Source organism: Poeciliopsis prolifica, unplaced genomic scaffold (genome assembly GCF_027474105.1).
Source record: "Poeciliopsis prolifica strain line A6 unplaced genomic scaffold, Auburn_PproV2 SCAFFOLD041, whole genome shotgun sequence".
NCBI lineage: Eukaryota > Metazoa > Chordata > Actinopteri > Cyprinodontiformes > Poeciliidae > Poeciliopsis > Poeciliopsis prolifica.
In genome coordinates, this window is record NW_026562416.1 from 976,064 (window position 1) to 1,000,000 (window position 23,937).

The 23,937-nt window shown below is 47.2% G+C and overlaps 1 protein-coding gene across 1 annotated transcript in view; it reads right to left on the reverse strand.

The window, feature by feature from the left end:
• The window catches only part of LOC129375717 (ephrin type-A receptor 7), a 68,218-nt gene that overhangs the window by 21,123 nt on the left and 23,158 nt on the right, over positions 1-23,937 (reverse strand). The window lies entirely within an intron of this gene.

Consider the following 23,937-nt stretch of genomic DNA (forward strand, 5'->3'; position numbering starts at 1 on the left):
TCCGTCAGAAACACACTCCGTCAGTAACACACTCCGTCAGAAACACACTCCGTCAGTAACACACTCCGTCAGAAACACACTCCGTCAGAAACACACTCCGTCAGTAACACACACTCCGTCAGTAACACACTCCGTCAGTAACACACTCCGTCATTAACACACACTCCGTCAGTAACACACTCCGTCAGTAACACACACTCCGTCAGTAACACACTCCGTCAGTAACACACTCCGTCATTAACACACACTCCGTCAGTAACACACTCCGTCAGTAACACACTCCGTCAGAAACACACTCCGTCAGAAACACACTCCGTCAGTAACACACTCCGTCAGAAACACACTCCGTCAGAAACACACTCCGTCAGTAACACACACTCCGTCAGTAACACACACTCCGTCAGTAACACACACTCCGTCAGTAACACACTCCGTCAGAAACACACTCCGTCAGTAACACACACTCCGTCAGTAACACACACCCGTCAGTAACACACACTCCGTCAGTAACACACACTCCGTCAGTAACACACTCCGTCAGTAACACACTCCGTCAGTAACACACACTCCGTCAGTAACACACTCCGTCAGTAACACACTCCGTCAGTAACACACTCCGTCAGTAACACACACTCCGTCAGTAACACACTCCGTCAGTAACACACACTCCGTCAGTAACACACTCTGTCAGTAACACACTCCGTCAGTAACACACACTCCGTCAGTAACACACTCCGTCAGTAACACACTCCGTCAGTAACACACACTCCGTCAGTAACACACTCTGTCAGTAACACACTCCGTCAGTAACACACTCCGTCAGTAACACACTCCGTCAGTAACACACACTCCGTCAGTAACACACTCCGTCAGTAACACACTCCGTCAGTAACACACTCCGTCAGTAACACACACTCCGTCAGTAACACACTCCGTCAGTAACACACTCCGTCAGTAACACACACTCTGTCAGTAACACACTCCGTCAGTAACACACTCCGTCATTAACACACTCCGTCAGTAACACACACTCCGTCAGTAACACACTCCGTCAGTAACACACTCCGTCAGTAACACACTCCGTCAGTAACACACACTCCATCAGTAACACACTCCGTCAGTAACACACACTCTGTCAGTAACACACTCCGTCAGTAACACACTCCGTCAGTAACACACACTCCGTCAGAAACACACTCCGTCAGTAACACACTCCGTCAGTAACACACTCCGTCAGTAACACACTCCGTCAGTAACACACTCCGTCAGTAACACACTCCGTCAGTAACACACTCCGTCAGTAACACACACTCCGTCAGTAACACACACTCCGTCAGTAACACACTCCGTCAGTAACACACTCCGTCAGTAACACACACTCCGTCATTAACACACACTCCGTCATTAACACACTCCGTCAGTAACACACACTACGTCAGTAACACACTCCGTCAGTAACACACTCCGTCATTAACACACTCCATCAGTAACACACACTCCGTCAGTAACACACACTCCGTCAGTAACACACACTCCGTCATTAACACACTCCGTCAGTAACACACACTCCGTCAGTAACACACACTCTCGTCAGTAACACACACTCCGTCATTAACACACTCCGTCAGAAACACACTCCGTCATTAACACACTCCGTCAGTAACACACTCCGTCATTAACACACTCCATCAGTAACACACACTCCGTCAGTACACACACTCCGTCAGTAACACACACTCCGTCAGTAACACACACTCCGTCAGTAACACACTCCGTCAGTAACACACACTCCGTCAGTAACACACTCCGTCAGTAACACACACTCCGTCAGTAACACACTAAGTCAGTAACACACACTCCGTCAGTAACACTCTCCGTAAGTAACACTCTCCGTCAGTAACACACTCCGTCAGTAACACACTCCGTCAGTAACACACACTCCGTCAGTAACACACTCCGTCAGTAACACACTCCGTCATTAACACACTCCATCAGTAACACACTCCGTCAGTAACACACTCCGTCAGTAACACACTCCGTCAGTAACACACTCAGTCAGTAACACACACTCCGTCAGAAACACACTCCGTCAGTAACACACTCCGTCATTAACACACTCCGTCAGTAACACACACTCCGTCAGTAACACACTCCGTCAGTAACACACACTCCGTCAGTAACACACTCCGTCAGTAACACACACTCCGTCAGTAACACACTCCGTCAGAAACACACTCCGTCATTAACACACTCCGTCAGTAACACACTCCGTCAGAAACACACTCCGTCAGTAACACACTCCGTCAGTAACACACTCCGTCAGTAACACACTCCGTCATTAACACACTCCATCAGTAACACACTCCGTCAGTAACACACTCCGTCATTAACACACTCCATCAGTAACACACTCCGTCATTAACACACTCCGTCAGTAACACACACTCCGTCAGTAACACACTCCGTCAGTAACACACTCCATCAGTAACACACTCCGTCAGAAACACACTCTGTCAGAAACACACTCCGTCAGTAACACACTCCGTCAGAAACACACTCCGTCAGAAACACACTCCGTCAGTAACACACACTCCGTCAGTAACACACTCCGTCAGTAACACACTCCGTCATTAACACACACTCCGTCAGTAACACACTCCGTCAGAAACACACTCCGTCAGAAACACACTCCGTCAGAAACACACTCCGTCAGTAACACACTCCGTCAGAAACACACTCCGTCAGTAACACACTCCGTCAGAAACACACTCCATCAGTAACACACACTCCGTCAGTAAACACTCCGTCAGTAACACACACTCCGTCAGTAACACACTCCGTCAGTAACACACACTCCGTCAGTAACACACTCCGTCAGTAACACACTCCGTCATTAACACACACTCCGTCAGTAACACACTCCGTCAGTAACACACTCCGTCAGAAACACACTCCGTCAGAAACACACTCCGTCAGTAACACACTCCGTCAGAAACACACTCCATCAGTAACACACACTCCGTCAGTAACACACACTCCGTCAGTAACACACACTCCGTCAGTAACACACTCCGTCAGTAACACACTCCGTCAGAAACACACTCCGTCAGTAACACACACTCCGTCAGTAACACACACTCCGTCAGTAACACACTCCGTCAGTAACACACTCCGTCAGTAACACACACTCCGTCAGTAACACACTCCGTCAGTAACACACTCTGTCAGTAACACACTCCGTCAGTAACACACACTCCGTCAGTAACACACTCTGTCAGTAACACACTCCGTCAGTAACACACACTCCGTCAGTAACACTCCGTCAGTAACACACACTCCGTCAGTAACACACTCTGTCAGTAACACACTCCGTCAGTAACACACTCCGTCAGTAACACACTCCGTCAGTAACACACACTCCGTCAGTAACACACTCCGTCAGTAACACACTCCGTCAGTAACACACACTCTGTCAGTAACACACTCCGTCAGTAACACACTCCGTCATTAACACACTCCGTCAGTAACACACACTCCGTCAGTAACACACTCCGTCAGTAACACACTCCGTCAGTAACACACTCCGTCAGTAACACACACTCCGTCAGTAACACACTCCGTCAGTAACACACACTCTGTCAGTAACACACTCCGTCAGTAACACACTCCGTCAGTAACACACACTCCGTCAGAAACACACTCCGTCAGTAACACACTCCGTCAGTAACACACTCCGTCAGTAACACACTCCGTCAGTAACACACTCCGTCAGTAACACACTCCGTCAGTAACACACTCCGTCAGCAACACACACTCCGTCAGAAACACACACTCCGTCAGTAACACACTCCGTCAGTAACACACTCCGTCAGTAACACACACTCCGTCATTAACACACACTCCGTCATTAACACACTCCGTCAGTAACACACACTCCGTCAGTAACACACACTCCGTCAGTAACACACACTCCGTCATTAACACACTCCGTCAGTAACACACTCCGTCATTAACACACTCCATCAGTAACACACACTCCGTCAGTAACACACACTCCGTCAGTAACACACACTCCGTCATTAACACACTCCGTCAGTAACACACACTCCGTCAGTAACACACACTCCGTCAGTAACACACACTCCGTCATTAACACACTCCGTCAGTAACACACTCCGTCATTAACACACTCCGTCAGTAACACACTCCGTCATTAACACACTCCATCAGTAACACACACTCCGTCAGTAACACACACTCCGTCAGTAACACACACTCCGTCAGTAACACACTCCGTCAGTAACACACACTCCGTCAGTAACACACTCCGTCAGTAACACACACTCCGTCAGTAACACACACTCCGTCAGTAACACACTCCGTCAGTAACACACACAAAGTCAGTAACACACACTCCGTCAGTAACACTCTCCGTAAGTAACACTCTCCGTCAGTAACACACTCCGTCAGTAACACACTCCGTCAGTAACACACACTCCGTCAGTAACACACTCCGTCAGTAACACACTCCGTCATTAACACACTCCATCAGTAACACACACTCCGTCAGTAACACACTCCGTCAGTAACACACTCCGTCAGTAACACACTCCGTCAGTAACACACACTCCGTCAGAAACACACTCCGTCAGTAACACACTCCGTCATTAACACACTCCATCAGTAACACACACTCCGTCAGTAACACACTCCGTCAGTAACACACACTCCGTCAGTAACACACTCCGTCAGTAACACACACTCCGTCAGTAACACACTCCGTCAGTAACACACACTCCGTCATTAACACACTCCGTCAGTAACACACACTCCGTCAGTAACACACACTCCGTCATTAACACACTCCGTCAGTAACACACTCCGTCAGTAACACACACTCCGTCATTAACACACTCCGTCAGTAACACACACTCCGTCAGTAACACACACTCCGTCATTAACACACTCTGTCATTAACACACTCCGTCAGTAACACACACTCCGTCATTAACACACTCCGTCAGTAACACACACTCCGTCAGAAACACACACTCCGTCATTAAAACACTACGTCAGTAACACACACTCCGTCATTAACACACACTCCGTCATTAACACACTCCGTCATTAACACACTCCGTCATTAACACACTCCGTCATTAACACACACTCCGTCAGTAACACACTCCGTCATTAACACACACTCCGTCAGTAACACACTCCGTCATTAACACACACTCCGTCAGTAACACACTCCGTCAGTAACACACTCCGTCAGTAACACACTCCGTCAGTAACACACTCCGTCAGTAACACACTCCGTCAGTAACACACTCCATCAGTAACACACACTCCGTCAGTAACACACACTACGTCAGTAACACACACTCCGTTATTAGCACACACTACGTCAGTAACACACACTCCGTCAGTAACACACACTCCGTCAGTAACACACACTACGTCAGTAACACACACTCCGTCATTAACACACTACGTCAGTAACACACTCCGTCAGTAACACACACTCCGTCATTAACACACTCCGTCAGTAACACACTCCGTCAGTAACACACACTCCGTCAGTAACACACTCCGTCAGTAACACACACTACGTCAGTAACACACTCCGTCAGTAACACACACTCCGTCAGTAACACACACTCCGTCAGAAACACACTCCATCAGTAACACACACTCCGTCAGTAACACACTCCGTCAGTAACACACACTCCGTCAGTAACACACTCCGTCAGTAACACACACTCCGTCAGTAACACACTCCGTCAGTAACACACTCCGTCAGTAACACACACTCCGTCAGTAACACACTCTGTCAGTAACACACTCCGTCAGTAACACACTCCGTCAGTAACACACACTCCGTCAGTAACACACTCCGTCAGTAACACACTCCGTCAGTAACACACACTCTGTCAGTAACACACTCCGTCAGTAACACACTCCGTCATTAACACACTCCGTCAGTAACACACACTCCGTCAGTAACACACTCCGTCAGTAACACACTCCGTCAGTAACACACTCCGTCAGTAACACACACTCCGTCAGTAACACACTCCGTCAGTAACACACACTCTGTCAGTAACACACTCCGTCAGTAACACACTCCGTCAGTAACACACACTCCGTCAGAAACACACTCCGTCAGTAACACACTCCGTCAGTAACACACTCCGTCAGTAACACACTCCGTCAGTAACACACACTCCGTCAGTAACACACTCCGTCAGTAACACACTCCGTCAGTAACACACACTCCGTCAGAAACACACACTCCGTCAGTAACACACTCCGTCAGTAACACACTCAGTCAGTAACACACTCCGTCAGTAACACACTCCGTCAGTAACACACTCCGTCAGTAACACACACTCCGTCAGTAACACACTCCGTCAGTAACACACTCCGTCAGTAACACACACTCCGTCAGAAACACACACTCCGTCAGTAACACACTCCGTCAGTAACACACTCCGTCATTAACACACACTCCGTCATTAACACACTCCGTCAGTAACACACACTCTGTCAGTAACACACACTCCGTCAGTAACACACACTCCGTCATTAACACACTCCGTCAGTAACACACTCCGTCATTAACACACTCCATCAGTAACACACACTCCGTCAGTAACACACACTCCGTCAGTAACACACACTCCGTCATTAACACACTCCGTCAGTAACACACACTCCGTCAGTAACACACACTCCGTCAGTAACACACACTCCGTCATTAACACACTCCGTCAGTAACACACTCCGTCATTAACACACTCCGTCAGTAACACACTCCGTCATTAACACACTCCATCAGTAACACACACTCCGTCAGTAACACACACTCCGTCAGTAACACACACTCCGTCAGTAACACACTCCGTCAGTAACACACACTCCGTCAGTAACACACACTCCGTCAGTAACACACTCCGTCAGTAACACACACTAAGTCAGTAACACACACTCCGTCAGTAACACTCTCCGTAAGTAACACTCTCCGTCAGTAACACACTCCGTCAGTAACACACTCCGTCAGTAACACACACTCCGTCAGTAACACACTCCGTCAGTAACACACTCCGTCATTAACACACTCCATCAGTAACACACACTCCGTCAGTAACACACTCCGTCAGTAACACACTCCGTCAGTAACACACTCAGTCAGTAACACACACTCCGTCAGAAACACACTCCGTCACACACACTCTGTCATTAACACACTCCATCAGTAACACACACTCCGTCAGTAACACACTCCGTCAGTAACACACACTCCGTCAGTAACACACTCCGTCAGTAACACACACTCCGTCAGTAACACACTCCGTCAGTAACACACACTCCGTCATTAACACACTCCGTCAGTAACACACACTCCGTCAGTAACACACACTCCGTCATTAACACACTCCGTCAGTAACACACTCCGTCAGTAACACACACTCCGTCATTAACACACTCCGTCAGTAACACACACTCCGTCAGTAACACACACTCCGTCATTAACACACTCCGTCATTAACACACTCCGTCAGTAACACACACTCCGTCATTAACACACTACGTCAGTAACACACACTCCGTCAGTAACACACACTCCGTCATTAACACACTACGTCAGTAACACACACTCCGTCATTAACACACACTCCGTCATTAACACACTCCGTCAGTAACACACACTCCGTCATTAACACACTCCGTCATTAACACACTCCGTCATTAACACACTCCGTCATTAACACACACTCCGTCAGTAACACACTCCGTCATTAACACACACTCCGTCAGTAACACACTCCGTCATTAACACACACTCCGTCAGTAACACACTCCGTCAGTAACACACTCCGTCAGTAACACACTCCGTCAGTAACACACTACGTCAGTAACACACACTCCGTCAGTAACACACACTACGTCAGTAACACACACTCCGTTATTAACACACTACGTCAGTAACACACACTCCGTCAGTAACACACACTCCGTCATTAACACACTCCGTCAGTAACACACACTCCGTCAGTAACACACTCCGTCAGTAACACACTCCGTCAGTAACACACACTCCGTCAGTAACACACACTACGTCAGTAACACACTCCGTCAGTAACACACACTCCGTCAGTAACACACACTCCGTCAGTAACACACTCCGTCATTAACACACTCCGTCAGTAACACACACTCCGTCATTAACACACACTCCGTCAGTAACACACTCCGTCAGTAACACACACTACGTCAGTAACACACACTCCGTCAGTAACACACTCCGTCAGTAACACACACTACGTCAGTAACACACACTCCGTCAGTAACACACTCCGTCAGTAACACACTCCGTCAGTAACACACTACGTCAGTAACACACACTCCGTCAGTAACACACCTCCGTCAGTAACACACACTATGTCAGTAACACACACTCCGTCAGTAACACACACACGTCAGTAACACACTCCGTCAGTAACACACTCTGTCAGTAACACACACTCCGTCAGTAACACACTCCGTCAGTAACACACACTACGTCAGTAACACACACTCCGTCAGTAACACACACTACGTCAGTAACACACACTACGTCAGTAACACACTCCGTCAGTAACACACTCCGTCAGTAACACACACTACGTCAGTAACACACTCCGTCAGTAACACACTCCGTCAGTAACACACACTACGTCAGTAACACACACTCCGTCAGTAACACACTCCGTCAGTAACACACACTCTGTCAGTAACACACACTACGTCAGTAACACACTCCGTCAGTAACACACACTCCGTCATTAACACACTCCGTCAGTAACACACACTCCGTCAGTAACACACACTCCGTCATTAACACACTCCGTCATTAACACACTCCGTCAGTAACACACACTCCGTCATTAACACACTCCGTCAGTAACACACACTCCGTCAGAAACACACACTCCGTCATTAACACACTACGTCAGTAACACACACTCCGTCATTAACACACACTCCGTCATTAACACACTCCGTCATTAACACACTCCGTCATTAACACACTCCGTCATTAACACACACTCCGTCAGTAACACACTCCGTCATTAACACACACTCCGTCAGTAACACACTCCGTCATTAACACACACTCCGTCAGTAACACACTCCGTCAGTAACACACTCCGTCAGTAACACACTCCGTCAGTAACACACTACGTCAGTAACACACACTCCGTCAGTAACACACACTACGTCAGTAACACACACTCCGTCATTAACACACTACGTCAGTAACACACACTCCGTCAGTAACACACACTCCGTCAGTAACACACACTATGTCAGTAACACACACTCCGTTATTAACACACTACGTCAGTAACACACTACGTCAGTAACACACACTCCGTTATTAACACACTCCGTCAGTAACACACACTCCGTCAGTAACACACTCCGTCAGTAACACACTCCGTCAGTAACACACACTCCGTCAGTAACACACACTACGTCAGTAACACACTCCGTCAGTAACACACACTCCGTCAGTAACACACACTCCGTCAGTAACACACTCCGTCAGTAACACACACTACGTCAGTAACACACACTCCGTCAGTAACACACACTATGTCAGTAACACACACTACGTCAGTAACACACTCCGTCATTAACACACTCCGTCAGTAACACACACTCCGTCAGTAACACACTCCGTCAGTAACACACACTACGTCAGTAACACACACTCCGTCAGTAACACACTCCGTCAGTAACACACACTACGTCAGTAACACACACTCCGTCAGTAACACACTCCGTCAGTAACACACTCCGTCAGTAACACACACTACGTCAGTAACACACACTCCGTCAGTAACACACACTACGTCAGTAACACACACTCCGTCAGTAACACACACTACGTCAGTAACACACTCCGTCAGTAACACACACTCCGTCAGTAACACACACTCCGTCAGTAACACACTCCGTCAGTAACACACACTACGTCAGTAACACACACTCCGTCAGTAACACACACTCTGTCAGTAACACACACTACGTCAGTAACACACTCCGTCATTAACACACTCCGTCAGTAACACACACTACGTCAGTAACACACTCCGTCATTAACACACTCCGTCAGTAACACACTCTGTCAGTAACACACACTCCGTCAGTAACACACTCCGTCAGTAACACACTCTCTGTCAGTTACACACACTATGTCAGTAACACACACTCCGTCAGTAACACACACTATGTCAGTAACACATCCGTCAGTAACACACACTCCGTCAGTAACACACACTCCGTCAGTAACACACTCCGTCAGTAACACACACTACGTCAGTAACACACACTCCGTCAGTAACACACACTACGTCAGTAACACACACTCCGTCAGTAACACACTCCGTCAGTAACACACACTATGTCAGTAACACACACTCCGTCAGTAACACACACTACGTCAGTAACACACACTCCGTCAGTAACACACTCCGTCAGTAACACACTCCGTCAGTAACACACTCCGTCAGTAACACACACTACGTCAGTAACACACACTCCGTCAGTAACACACTACGTCATTAACACACTCCGTCAGTAACACACACTCCGTCAGTAACACACACTATGTCAGTAACACACTCCGTCAGTAACACACTCCGTCAGTAACACACACTCCGTCAGTAACACACACTACGTCAGTAACACACTCCGTCAGTAACACACACTCCGTCAGTAACACACACTACGTCAGTAACACACACTACGTCAGTAACACACTCCGTCAGTAACACACTACGTCAGTAACACACACTCCGTCAGTAACACACTACGTCATTAACACACTCCGTCAGTAACACACACTCCGTCAGTAACACACACTACGTCAGTAACACACACTCCGTCAGTAACACACTCCGTCAGTAACACACTCTCAGTAACACACACTACGTCAGTAACACACACTCCGTCAGTAACACACTCCGTCAGTAACACACTACGTCAGTAACACACTCCGTCAGTAACACACTCCGTCAGTAACACACACTACGTCAGTAACACACACTACGTCAGTAACACACACTCCGTCATTAACACACACTACGTCAGTAACACATTCCGTCATTAACACACTCCATCAGTAACACACTCCGTCAGTAACACACTCCGTCATTAACACACTCCATCAGTAACACACACTCCGTCAGTAACACACACTCCGTCAGTAACACACTCCGTCAGTAACACACTCTCTGTCAGTAACACACACTACGTCAGTAACACACTCCGTCAGTAACACACACTCCGTCATTAACACACTCCGTCAGTAACACACACTCCGTCAGTAACACACACTCCGTCATTAACACACTCCGTCATTAACACACTCCGTCAGTAACACACACTCCGTCATTAACACACTACGTCAGTAACACACACTCGTCAGAAACACACACTCCGTCATTAACACACTACGTCAGTAACACACACTCTCCGTCATTAACACACACTACGTCAGTAACACACACTCCGTCATTAACACACACTCCGTCATTAACACACTCCGTCAGTAACACACTCCGTCATTAACACACTCCGTCATTAACACACTCCGTCAGTAACACACTCCGTCATTAACACACACTCCGTCAGTAACACACTCCGTCATTAACACACTCCGTCAGTAACACACTCCGTCAGTAACACACTCCGTCAGTAACACACTCCGTCAGTAACACACTACATCAGTAACACACACTCCGTCAGTAACACACACTACGTCAGTAACACACACTCCGTCATTAACACACTACGTCAGTAACACACACTCCGTCAGTAACACACACTCCGTCAGTAACACACTCCGTCAGTAACACACACTCCGTTATTAGCACACACTACGTCAGTAACACACTACGTCAGTAACACACTCCGTCATTAACACACTCCGTCAGTAACACACTCCGTCAGTAACACACTCCGTCAGTAACACACACTCCGTCAGTAACACACACTCCGTCAGTAACACACACTCCGTCAGTAACACACTCCGTCAGTAACACACTCCGTCAGTAACACACTCCGTCAGTAACACACACTCCGTCAGTAACACACTCCGTCAGCAACACACACTCCGTCAGTAACACACACTCCGTCAGTAACACACTCCGTCAGTAACACACACTACGTCAGTAACACACACTCCGTCAGTAACACACACTACGTCAGTAACACACACTACGTCAGTAACACACTCCGTCATTAACACACTCCGTCAGTAACACACACTCCGTCAGTAACACACTCCGTCAGTAACACACACTACGTCAGTAACACACACTCCGTCAGTAACACACTCCGTCAGTAACACACACTACGTCAGTAACACACACTCCGTCAGTAACACACTCCGTCAGTAACACACTCCGTCAGTAACACACACTACGTCAGTAACACACACTCCGTCAGTAACACACACTCCGTCAGTAACACACTACGTCAGTAACACACACTCCGTCAGTAACACACACTACGTCAGTAACACACTCCGTCAGTAACACACACTCTGTCAGTAACACACACTCCGTCAGTAACACACTCCGTCAGTAACACACACTACGTCAGTAACACACACTCCGTCAGTAACACACACTATGTCAGTAACACACACTACGTCAGTAACACACTCCGTCATTAACACACTCCGTCAGTAACACACACTACGTCAGTAACACACTCCGTCATTAACACACTCCGTCAGTAACACACACTACGTCAGTAACACACACTCCGTCAGTAACACACACTCCATCAGTAACACACTCTCTGTCAGTAACACACACTATGTCAGTAACACACACTCCGTCAGTAACACACACTATGTCAGTAACACACTCCGTCAGTAACACACACTCCGTCAGTAACACACACTCCGTCAGTAACACACTCCGTCAGTAACACACACTACGTCAGTAACACACACTCCGTCAGTAACACACACTATGTCAGTAACACACACTCCGTCAGTAACACACTCCGTCAGTAACACACACTATGTCAGTAACACACACTCCGTCAGTAACACACACTACGTCAGTAACACACACTCCGTCAGTAACACACTCCGTCAGTAACACACTCCGTCAGTAACACTCCGTCAGTAACACACACTACGTCAGTAACACACACTCCGTCAGTAACACACTCCGTCATTAACACACACTACGTCAGTAACACACACTCCGTCAGTAACACACTCCGTCATTAACACACACTCCGTCAGTAACACACACTATGTCAGTAACACACTCCGTCAGTAACACACTCCGTCAGTAAACACTCCGTCAGTAACACACACTCCGTCAGTAACACACTCCGTCATTAACACACACTCCGTCAGTAACACACACTCTGTCAGTAACACACACTACGTCAGTAACACACTCCGTCAGTAACACACTCCGTCAGTAACACACTCCGTCAGTAACACACACTCCGTCAGTAACACACACTACGTCAGTAACACACACTCCGTCAGTAACACACTCCGTCAGTAACACACTCCGTCAGTAACACACACTACGTCAGTAACACACACTCCGTCAGTAACACACTCCGTCAGTAACACACTACGTCAGTAACACACTACGTCAGTAACACACACTCTGTCAGTAACACACTCAGTCAGTACACACACTACGTCAGTAACACACACTACGTCAGTAACACACACTACGTCAGTAACACACACTCCGTCAGTAACACACACTCCGTCAGTAACACACACTCCGTCAGTTGTTTTGGAGTTTGCATCATTCATGTCTCTGCAGAGCTGAGCCGTTTGAACCTGCAGGCCACCGTAGCGAGAGCGAAGCGGGTAAACATGATGATGAATCATAACTTTGAGGGAAGTGTTGCTTCGTTGAGAGGAAGCGTTTCGTTTACTGGATCAGGGCTGAAAGGTGAAAGCGTCTTTGAGCCGAACCGTGATGAATCCCAGGAAATGAAGCGGCCGCTTCCTGCTCCCGCCGCCATGCAGATTTGGAATAATGAAGCCGGTTCTGTTTGCACCCTGCTGGGTTCAGTCCAGCCCGGTTCTGGAGATCCCAGCCCCGCCTCGCGGATCCAGTGAGAAGCTTGTAATTGAGTTTCTAATGTGAGTCATTACACAGGAACCAGCATGAATGGACCCAAATCAGGGCCCGATTATGCAGACATCATAAACGCCTCAAGCATTTTTCGCCGGCCGTGTTGGTGGCCGGTTCCGGCCCACTTATCTCCTGCTTTCAGCCGGACTCGCATTTGGACCGCCACCCGGCCGCCAGGCGGGTCACGTCAGTCAGAACCGAGCCACAGCCCACCTGGCGCCGCGAGAATCCCGGCTCTACAGAACCGACACCGAAACCCTGAGAAAGATCCGCTCTGCTGACTTCCTGCCAGAAACCGAGGACGACTGAGAGCTGGCAGGCAGACATCCGGTTCTGCTGCGCGGGACGACCACACACACACACGCACACGCACACACACCTAAACAAACACACTGAGCCAATCGTCTGAGTTTCTATTTCTTCTCAGCAGGTGGTCTGTGAGTTAAATCAGCCAGAATCTGGGAGGGGTCAAAGGTCATGTCTACCCTTCCCAGGACTGGACATCCCAGCAGATTCAACCAAAGGTCAGGGGTCAGGGCTTGAAGCTCAGAGAAATGACCAGAAACCTCAGAGCTTTGGTTCAGACTCTGCAGGCCTCAATTAAAGGTCAAAGGTCACAATCACAAGCCTGTCTGTAGGACAAACAGCAGCAAATCTACATCAGAAGGGTCTGTGGTGGTCTAGTCAAAGTTCTGATTTGCTGGTTTGTCAGAATCAACTCCAGCAGGAAACGTCGACGCGGTGAAAACATTTCAAAACGAGACGAAAATCTAAACATGAGAAAAAACATAATTAATACGACAAGAACAGAGTTCAGTCAAAACCTAAAATAATCCGAGAATAAAGTCATAAGAGAAAACAGGTGAAACAATACGACGACACAGAGCTCTACGACTCAGACAAAACCAAACCCGAAATTCGGTTGGAAACAGAATTACAGGTCAAAGGTCGTAGAGAATGAAGTGAAATTACGATAATGTCACGGTAATAACTTTGTGCAAGTATAAAGTTAAAACAGTACGAGACAGAAGACGTAATCATGAGTGAGGCTCCGGCAGGCCACTAGCAATGTTTGATTCTCATCAGGCTGACTGGAACCAGGCCTGACTATGGGATGTCTTCAGAATCAGAATCAAGTTATCCAATCAGAGCCGGGATATTAACCACATAAAACCAGGAGAGGAGCAGACGGACGCCTGCAGGACGAGACACACACCCACACCCACACACACACACCCACACACACCCCCCCCCCCCACACACACACACACACACACCCACACACCCACACCCACACACACACCCACACACACACACACACCACACACACACGCACACACACACGGCGGCAGCTGTCTGGTGCTTTCAGAAAACATGGCTACCTCCCAGCATCTGATCTGAAACATCTGCAGACGGTTTTCCTCCTTGGTTCTGTTTACTCCATCATGTCTCTGTTTGGACCGCCGGTTCTCAGAACATGAGAACCAACTTGATGAAGATCCAATCATCATCTCCTCTCACACAGAACGGTTCTGTTTGTTTGGACTTCTTAATGAAGGGAGTAACATGCAGACACATTTCTGCTGTGAGTCGGTTTCCTCCTGAAGATAATAATCCCAATCCTGTAGTTCAACTTCACCAGCAAAACCAAAACCCGATCAGAACCAAGACACAGAACCTGCCTGGCAGCAGGTAGAAGGTCTGAATCGCAGCACATCGAGTCCAGATCTAAAAACGGCAAAACAAACAAATTGAAAAATGTTCCAGAACCATCTGTAAGGTTCTGGTTCTCCCCAGAACCCCAGCAGAACCAGGATCTGCAGACAGACCCAACAGAACCACTCAAAGCCTCACTGTCTCAGCTAAGGTCAGAGGTCAGGATCTAAGGATTAGGTAGAGACAAAGAGATGGAGCTCCCAGACCAGAACCACTGCTGAACCAAAAGAACAATGTGACCCGGCTCAGATCCATCAGAACATTTCCTGATGTTCCTCAAGATTTCTGGGAAAAATTCAGCAGATCTGAGGAAACAGAGGCGGACGTTTCAGCCGCGAGCTCAGAGCTAAATGTTTAGCATGCTAGCTGAATTTTCAGATGAAGTTACAGAGCTAACTAGCTAGCTAGCTAAATATCTGATTTCAAACTAAGGTTTCAGTTTGAAGCTAAATATTTGAATTGGAGGCAAATATTTAATTGATGAAAAATAAAATTAGTATGCTAAGAAAATATTTAGTTAGCAAGCTAACTAGTTAGCATGAAACCAAATATTTACACAGTTAGCTAAATATTTAGCGTTAAGCTAAAAGTTTTGCTGGTAAATTAAATATTTATCTTTAAACTGACATTTCTAACAGAATGAAACATCTTTTCCTTTTGTGATGCTAGCTAACCCAACTGAAGCTGCTATCGTCTGTTAGCCTACCGGTAGTTAAACGGCTCAACGTTGCGTTCAGGAGCGGCTCCGGTTTTCCACACGCCTGTTTCAGGTTCCTGCTTTGTGAGGACAAACGTGGCGGCGAATGGATCTGATTCTGAGCCAACAGCAGAGCGAACCAAACGCCGTCTCTTTAAATCTGCTCTGATGTGAAGCTAATCATATTCCTGTTTACTCTCTGCTGAATATGTCTGCTTATGGAAATGAAAAGGCATAATCTGCAGCCCGCTGCCGCGCACCAGCTTCATTTGACTCTGAATCAGCGGCTCAGATCTGAACGAGTCTCTTTCTAATGACATTTCATTTCCAGTCGCTTCGTTCCGAATCAGCCCATTTCATCAGGACCGTGACCCAGATAGCAGCAAATCAGCCAGAATCATCTGATTCCTGCGAGCCGAGGAATGAGTAGCGGCGCTTCAGCGCAGCGGGCGGGTAGAGTAATATCATGAGGGGGTCAAAGGTCACTTCAGGTTTTCCTCTCCGTGTGTCTGGCCTGACATGTTTCTGCTTCATGTGGCTGAACGAACCTTCAGGTCTCAGTGTTTGGAAAAAGAGTGTTTTACTGTAAAATCACATTTTGTAACATGCAACATGTTGGGACGCATTGATCTGGTGTAAAAATAAATACATCCCATAATTCTCCTCCAGGATCAATGATTCAGATTCAGCTCTTACATTCAATTTAAAAATGAACTGAATTATTTATTGGGAGCCTTTAGTGTAACAAAGGTAAAAGGAGTTAAATGAAAAATGTGCAGGATGTATCCGATTAATCGTCACAATAGTTGGTCAATTGAAGGCGAGTTGTCCATGATTCTATTTTTCTGAAGAAACCTTCAGATGTGATTGTTTGATGTGTGATTGTTTCTGATGAACTGAGCTTTCAGATGGTTGTTACTGTAAATCTGTGTTCGGTTTGGCAGAAGCCGCACAACGTTGTGATTCCCCCCGAGGGAACGAGACGAAACCGAAGGGTTAAAACTGGCAAACGAAGGACGACTCCAGTTTCTGCAAAGTTACGGTTCAGATGTGGAGAGGCTGAATGATTCCGACTGGAGCGCGGCGTTCCCGCGCCTCAAAGCCTTAAAAGCAGCAGCAGCAGCAGCAGCTTGTGTTCCAGCGGCAGGGAAACAAACCCTGAGCTGCTGGATCTGAAGCTCCCCGCAGCTTTCAGCCCCCGGCCGTCACACAGACCTCCAGCTCGGCTGTTACAGGCGCTTCACACTCACTTCATATCAGCACAAGGACATTAAAGTAGATATAAAAGAATCAGAACAAGTGAAAGAATAAAACGGAAGAAAAACACAATAAAACGAGGAAACAGCAGAACCCGAAGGCGACGAGTCAGAAAACCTTTCAAAGGTTTAAAATCTTCATGTCCCACAAAGTCAGACCAACCCTGAAGGTGTGTGTGTTTGTGTGTGTTTTGTTTCTGTGTGTGTTTGTGTGTGTTTGCATGTGTGTGTGTTTGTGTGTGTGTGTGTTTGTGTGTGTGTTTGTGTGTGTGGAGGTATATGGGTGTGTGTGTGTGTTTGTGTGTGTGTTTGTGTTGTGGAGGTATGTGTGTGTGTGTGTGTGTGTGTGTGTGTGTGTGTGTGTGTGTGTGTTTGTAAACACTTTAAACTCTGACTCTTCCTAAACTCTCGGTTCTGGATTTTATCTGCAGCGTTCCTGTTCTTCGCTCATCTCTCACCACATCCTGGGTCCTGATCCGGTCCGATCCGGTCCAGACTCGTTAACGGGCTTAACGGCCTGGAGAGATGGTACCAGTCGGACCATACGGCTGATTAAGTGGCTCTCTGGGTCAGCGCACACAGCCGTTTAAAAGCTTTCAGAGGTGTGTGTGTGTGTGGAGCCTTCCTGTGATGAGGAACAGTTGGCCCATCAATGTGACAGATGAGATGATGCAGTGCCCCACCCCCACCTGCTGCTGGCAGGACTCCATGTTGGACATCGAGAGGGAAATATGAAAAAAATGTGGAAATCTGAATGATTTTCATTTTCAGTAAGAATATTTAACATAATGAAGGTTTGCAGTCATGTCTGCTATATTTATGTTCAAGCTAAATAATTAGTTTGAAGATCCATATTTACTAAACAAAGTGAATATTTATTTTCAATCAAAATAAGTTTCAAACTAAATATTTAGTTTGCAAAATAATTATTCAGTTGCTAAGCTAAATTACTATTTCAATATTTGTAAACTAACATTCCCAACTGAATGAATAAAACTGTAAATATATAACTTTAAAAAATGAACTCATACTTTTTCTTCTTATGACAGGCTAAAAACCCAAATTATTGTTTAAACAGCTTTCCATACAGAAACAGCTGGGAGTTTACAAAGGAACCACGCTAATGATGCTAACAATGCTAACCACGCTAACAATGCTAAACATGCTAACCCTGCCGGTTCTGCCGATTCTCCTGGTTCTGCTGAGTTTCTCCTGCTGCTGTTTGGTTTATAATCAAAGTTCATAATGAAGCTGTGAAGCTAATTAAAGGGATTTACTTTTATTAATCCCTCCGTCTAATCAGCCGTTTAATGAAAACATCCAACATGGCGTGGTGGAAAAAACACCTCAGGCAATTAAAGGACAAATAAACGGAGGATGAAGATCAGCCTGAGAAAAACCGGCCGGCTTCTTTTGCAGTTTCCTTTCTGCACAACTTTAAATGTTAAAGTTTTTCCATCTGTGAATTTCATTCATCAGAACCAGAACCAAGTTGGGAAAAGATGAAAATTGTCTGCTTTTCTTGGAATAAGGTAAAAGTTCAAAGACCTTTTCATGTTTTAGATCTTTAATCATCTTTTAAAAAGGTTTATTGTTGTGCAATAAACATAACTTTAAAAACTCTGTTAATTTTTGCATTTTTAATTAAATGAATTTAATCATCCTCATGTACTCGCTGCTAAATTTGCTAATGGTGGAGAAACAAGTTATCATTAAGTGTTTATCTGTTGTCATTGGTGGCTATGATAACTAGCCTTAGCATAGTTAGTTCCTTGCTCCTGTGTGTGCAAACAGGAGCAAGGAAGGGAGCAGCGCCACATGGAGAGGTGATTGACAACGCTCTGATTGGTTGTTTCTAATTAGCACTGGAGATAAAAGTTTTCACAGATTATCTGTTTCATAAAATTTCAACAAATATGTAAAAAATACTTTTTATAAAAGTATTTTTCAAACTGCAATTTTAAGTTTAAAGTTACAAATATTTGGTATAGATACAAAAAATGGGGCTTTGTTATTAATTCATTTAAAATGAATGAATTTTTTTTTTAACAAAACATTTAATTAGCTAAATATTTAACTCCAAACTAAATATTTGGTTCTGAGATCAGAGCTAAACAAATACTGGCTAACAAAATATTTAACTAGTTAGTTTGCTAATTAAATATTTATTTTGAAATTGTGACATTTTTAACAAATGAATAACATGGTGAAAGTAAAGCCTGGGTTTAACTGACACGCTAAATATGAATTGTCTGCCTGCAGCTTCAGGAACTTCGTGTCACCGTGGAAAAGACTCAGAATCTGGAGACAAACTGTGGCCTTCGCCAGAGTTTCAGGGAAATGAAAAAGCTTTTAAACAGAAACGTTGGAAAGTCTAATTCTGGAAAACAAGGAGAAAGTTTTTCTGCCGGTGCATATGGAGAGCAGAGGTCAGCGTTTCAGCGTGGGAGAGCTTTCTGCAGAGTATCGATTGGTGCTTCGCCTGAAGCGCTGCAGCTCCGGTCCTCTCTCCATCTCCTCCTCACACGCAGCTCATGCTGCTCCCAGGCGCCGGCCGTGCATGTGAGCATGCACGTGTGGGGGGTGTGGATAAAAACCCACTCTTTGTATTTTTAACTAAGCCTCTCAGCGGGGGGGCGAGGAGCTGCTGCTGCTGTGATCACTGTGCTGCGTTCTCCAGAGACAGAATCGATCCGCCGCAACGCTTCCCTGTTTGCACCTCCGGATGTTTCTGGACAAACAACCGGACCATTCCAAGCCATCATCATTATCATCATCATCATCATCATCATCCTCATCCTCAGGCAGCAAAACGCCCAGCAGGTTCTTCACGTCTCTCTTTAATAACTCTAATGTTTCTCTCTGGCTTCGGTTTGCAGACAAATGTTGCGAGTTGCTCTGTGTTGACTGAAGCATCGGGACGCAGATTACTGCAGACGCCGTCACAGAAGTTTGGCCGCAAAACTGATGAGCAGATTAGTTGATTAAAGCAGCAAAACCAAAAGATACAAACTCTGAAAGGGAAGTTGGAAACCACGAGGAAGACGATAAACGATGAAATAAAAGCCAGATTATCTGCCTGAAGTGTTAATATTTGGCTCAAAATACATAAAATCTGTAGGCAGCTGAACTGGAACCTGCTGGTTTATTGTCTGATGGTAAAACTGGGAGAGCTGGAGAAAGATGGAGCAACACAGAAAACCAGGTTGCAGGTTTGAATCCAACCATATCCTGCAGGTTTCCGCTGAAACGTTAAACTGAAACATTTAAAGAGTTTCAGTTTCATGCATCAACTCTGGGATCAAGTTTATTTTCCACATTAACAGCAGAATAATTCATCTGATGTGGAGCCACATCTGGATGGAGCTGCAGCCGCCTCCGCCTGTGGCTGACCTCCTCCGCCCACGCTCCGCCTCTCCATCCATCTCACACCTTCACCCTCCATCATCCATCGCTCTTCCAGCGTCTCCTCATTTGGATTCCTCCCACCTCCTCCTCCATTAGCGTCTCTCTGGCCCCGAGGAGGAAGCAGCGAGCGCCGCCGCCACGAAGCAGGCAGCGATCCAATCCGCCACGAAAACAGAGACAAACACAGAGCGGCGCCCAGACCCGCCAGGACACACACACAGATACACACAGATACACACAGATACACACACAGAGATACACACACACACACACACATACACACACACACACACAGATACACACACACACAGATACACACACAGATACACACACACACAGATACACACACAGATACACACACAGATACACACACACACAGATACACACACAGATACACACACACACAGATACACACACAGATACACACACACACAGATACACACACACACAGATACACACACAGATACACACACACACAGATACACACACACACAGATACACACACAGATACACACACAGATACACACACAGATACACACACACACAGATACACACACACACAGATACACACACAGATACACCCCCCCCCCCACACACACACACACACACACACACACACACACACAGAGATACACACACAGATACACACACACACAGATACACACACACACAGAGAGATACACACACAGAGATACACACACACACACAGAGATACACACACAGATACACACACACAGATACACACACACACAGAGAGATACACACACACACAGAGAGATACACACACAGAGATATACACACACACACACTTCTCCAAATCTGCTTCAGAAGATTCTCATTCTGTGGAGCAGAGAGAAAACAGAACCGGGCTTTCTGGGTCTGACGATTCATTTCTAATGAACTTAAACTTCCTGCAGTTTTTGTAGAATCTGCTGAAACGTCTCTTTCACGTTTCAAGGTGAGCTGATGGTTCTGATGGATCTTCATGAACACATCATGGATCCGTCAGAACCGGACTCCAAACCAGAACTACTTACTTTCATCACAGAGCAAGAGCCTCACAGACCCAAAACTGAAGACAGGAAGCAGCTTCAGACGGACAGGAAGTTGATGGCAGACAGACAGGAAGCTGACTGTGGACAGACAGGAAGCTGATGGTGGACAGACAGGAAGCTGATGGTGGACAGACAGGAAGCTGACGGTGGACAGACAGGAAGCAGCTTCAGACAGACAGGAAGCTGACGGTGGACAGACAGGAAGCTGATGGTGGACAGGAAGCTGACGGTGGACAGACAGGAAGCAGCTTCAGACAGACAGGAAGCAGCTTCAGACAGACAGGAAGCTGATGGTGGACAGACAGAAAGCTGACTGTGGACAGACAGGAAGCTGACGGTGGACAGACACGAAGCTGATGGTGGACAGACAGAAAGCTGACTGTGGACAGACAGGAAGCTGACGGTGGACAGACAGGAAGCTGACGGTGGACAGACAGGAAGCTGATGGTGTACAGACAGGAAGCTGACGGTGGACAGACAGGAAGCAGCTTCAGACAGACAGGAAGCTGATGGTGGACAGACAGGAAGCTGACGGTGGACAGACAGGAAGCTGACGGTGGACAGACAGGAAGCTGATGTGGACAGACAGGAAGCAGCTTCAGACAGACAGGAAGCTGACGGTGGACAGACAGGAAGCTGACGGTGGACAGACAGGAAGCTGACGGTGGACAGACAGGAAGCTGACGGTGGACAGACAGGAAGCTGATGGTGGACAGACAGGAAGCTGACGGTGGACAGACAGGAAGCTGATGGTGGACAGACAGGAAGCTGACGGTGGACAGACAGGAAGCTGATGGTGGACAGGAAGCTGATGGTGGACAGACAGGAAGCTGATGGTGGACAGGAAGCTGACGGTGGACAGACAGGAAGCAGCTTCAGACAGACAGGAAGCTGATGGTGGACAGACAGGAAGCTGATGGTGGACAGGAAGCTGACGGTGGACAGACAGGAAGCAGCTTCAGACAGACAGGAAGCAGCTTCAGACAGACAGGAAGCTGATGGTGGACAGACAGGAAGCTGACGGTGGACAGACAGGAAGCTGACGGTGGACAGACAGGAAGCTGATGGTGGACAGACAGGAAGCTGACGGTGGACAGACAGGAAGCTGACGGTGGACAGACAGGAAGCTGACGGTGGACAGACAGGAAGCTGATGTGGACAGACAGGAAGCTGACGGTGGACAGACAGGAAGCTGACGGTGGACAGACAGGAAGCTGACGGTGGACAGACAGGAAGCTGACGGTGGACAGACAGGAAGCTGATGGTGTACAGACAGGAAGCTGACGGTGGACAGACAGGAAGCAGCTTCAGACAGACAGGAAGCTGATGGTGGACAGACAGGAAGCTGACGGTGGACAGACAGGAAGCTGACGGTGGACAGACAGGAAGCTGATGTGGACAGACAGGAAGCAGCTTCAGACAGACAGGAAGCTGACGTGGACAGACAGGAAGCTGACGGTGGACAGACAGGAAGCTGATGGTGGACAGACAGGAAGCTGACGGTGGACAGACAGGAAGCTGATGGTGGACAGACAGGAAGCTGACGGTGGACAGACAGGAAGCTGATGGTGGACAGACAGGAAGCTGACGGTGGACAGACAGGAAGCTGATGGTGGACAGGA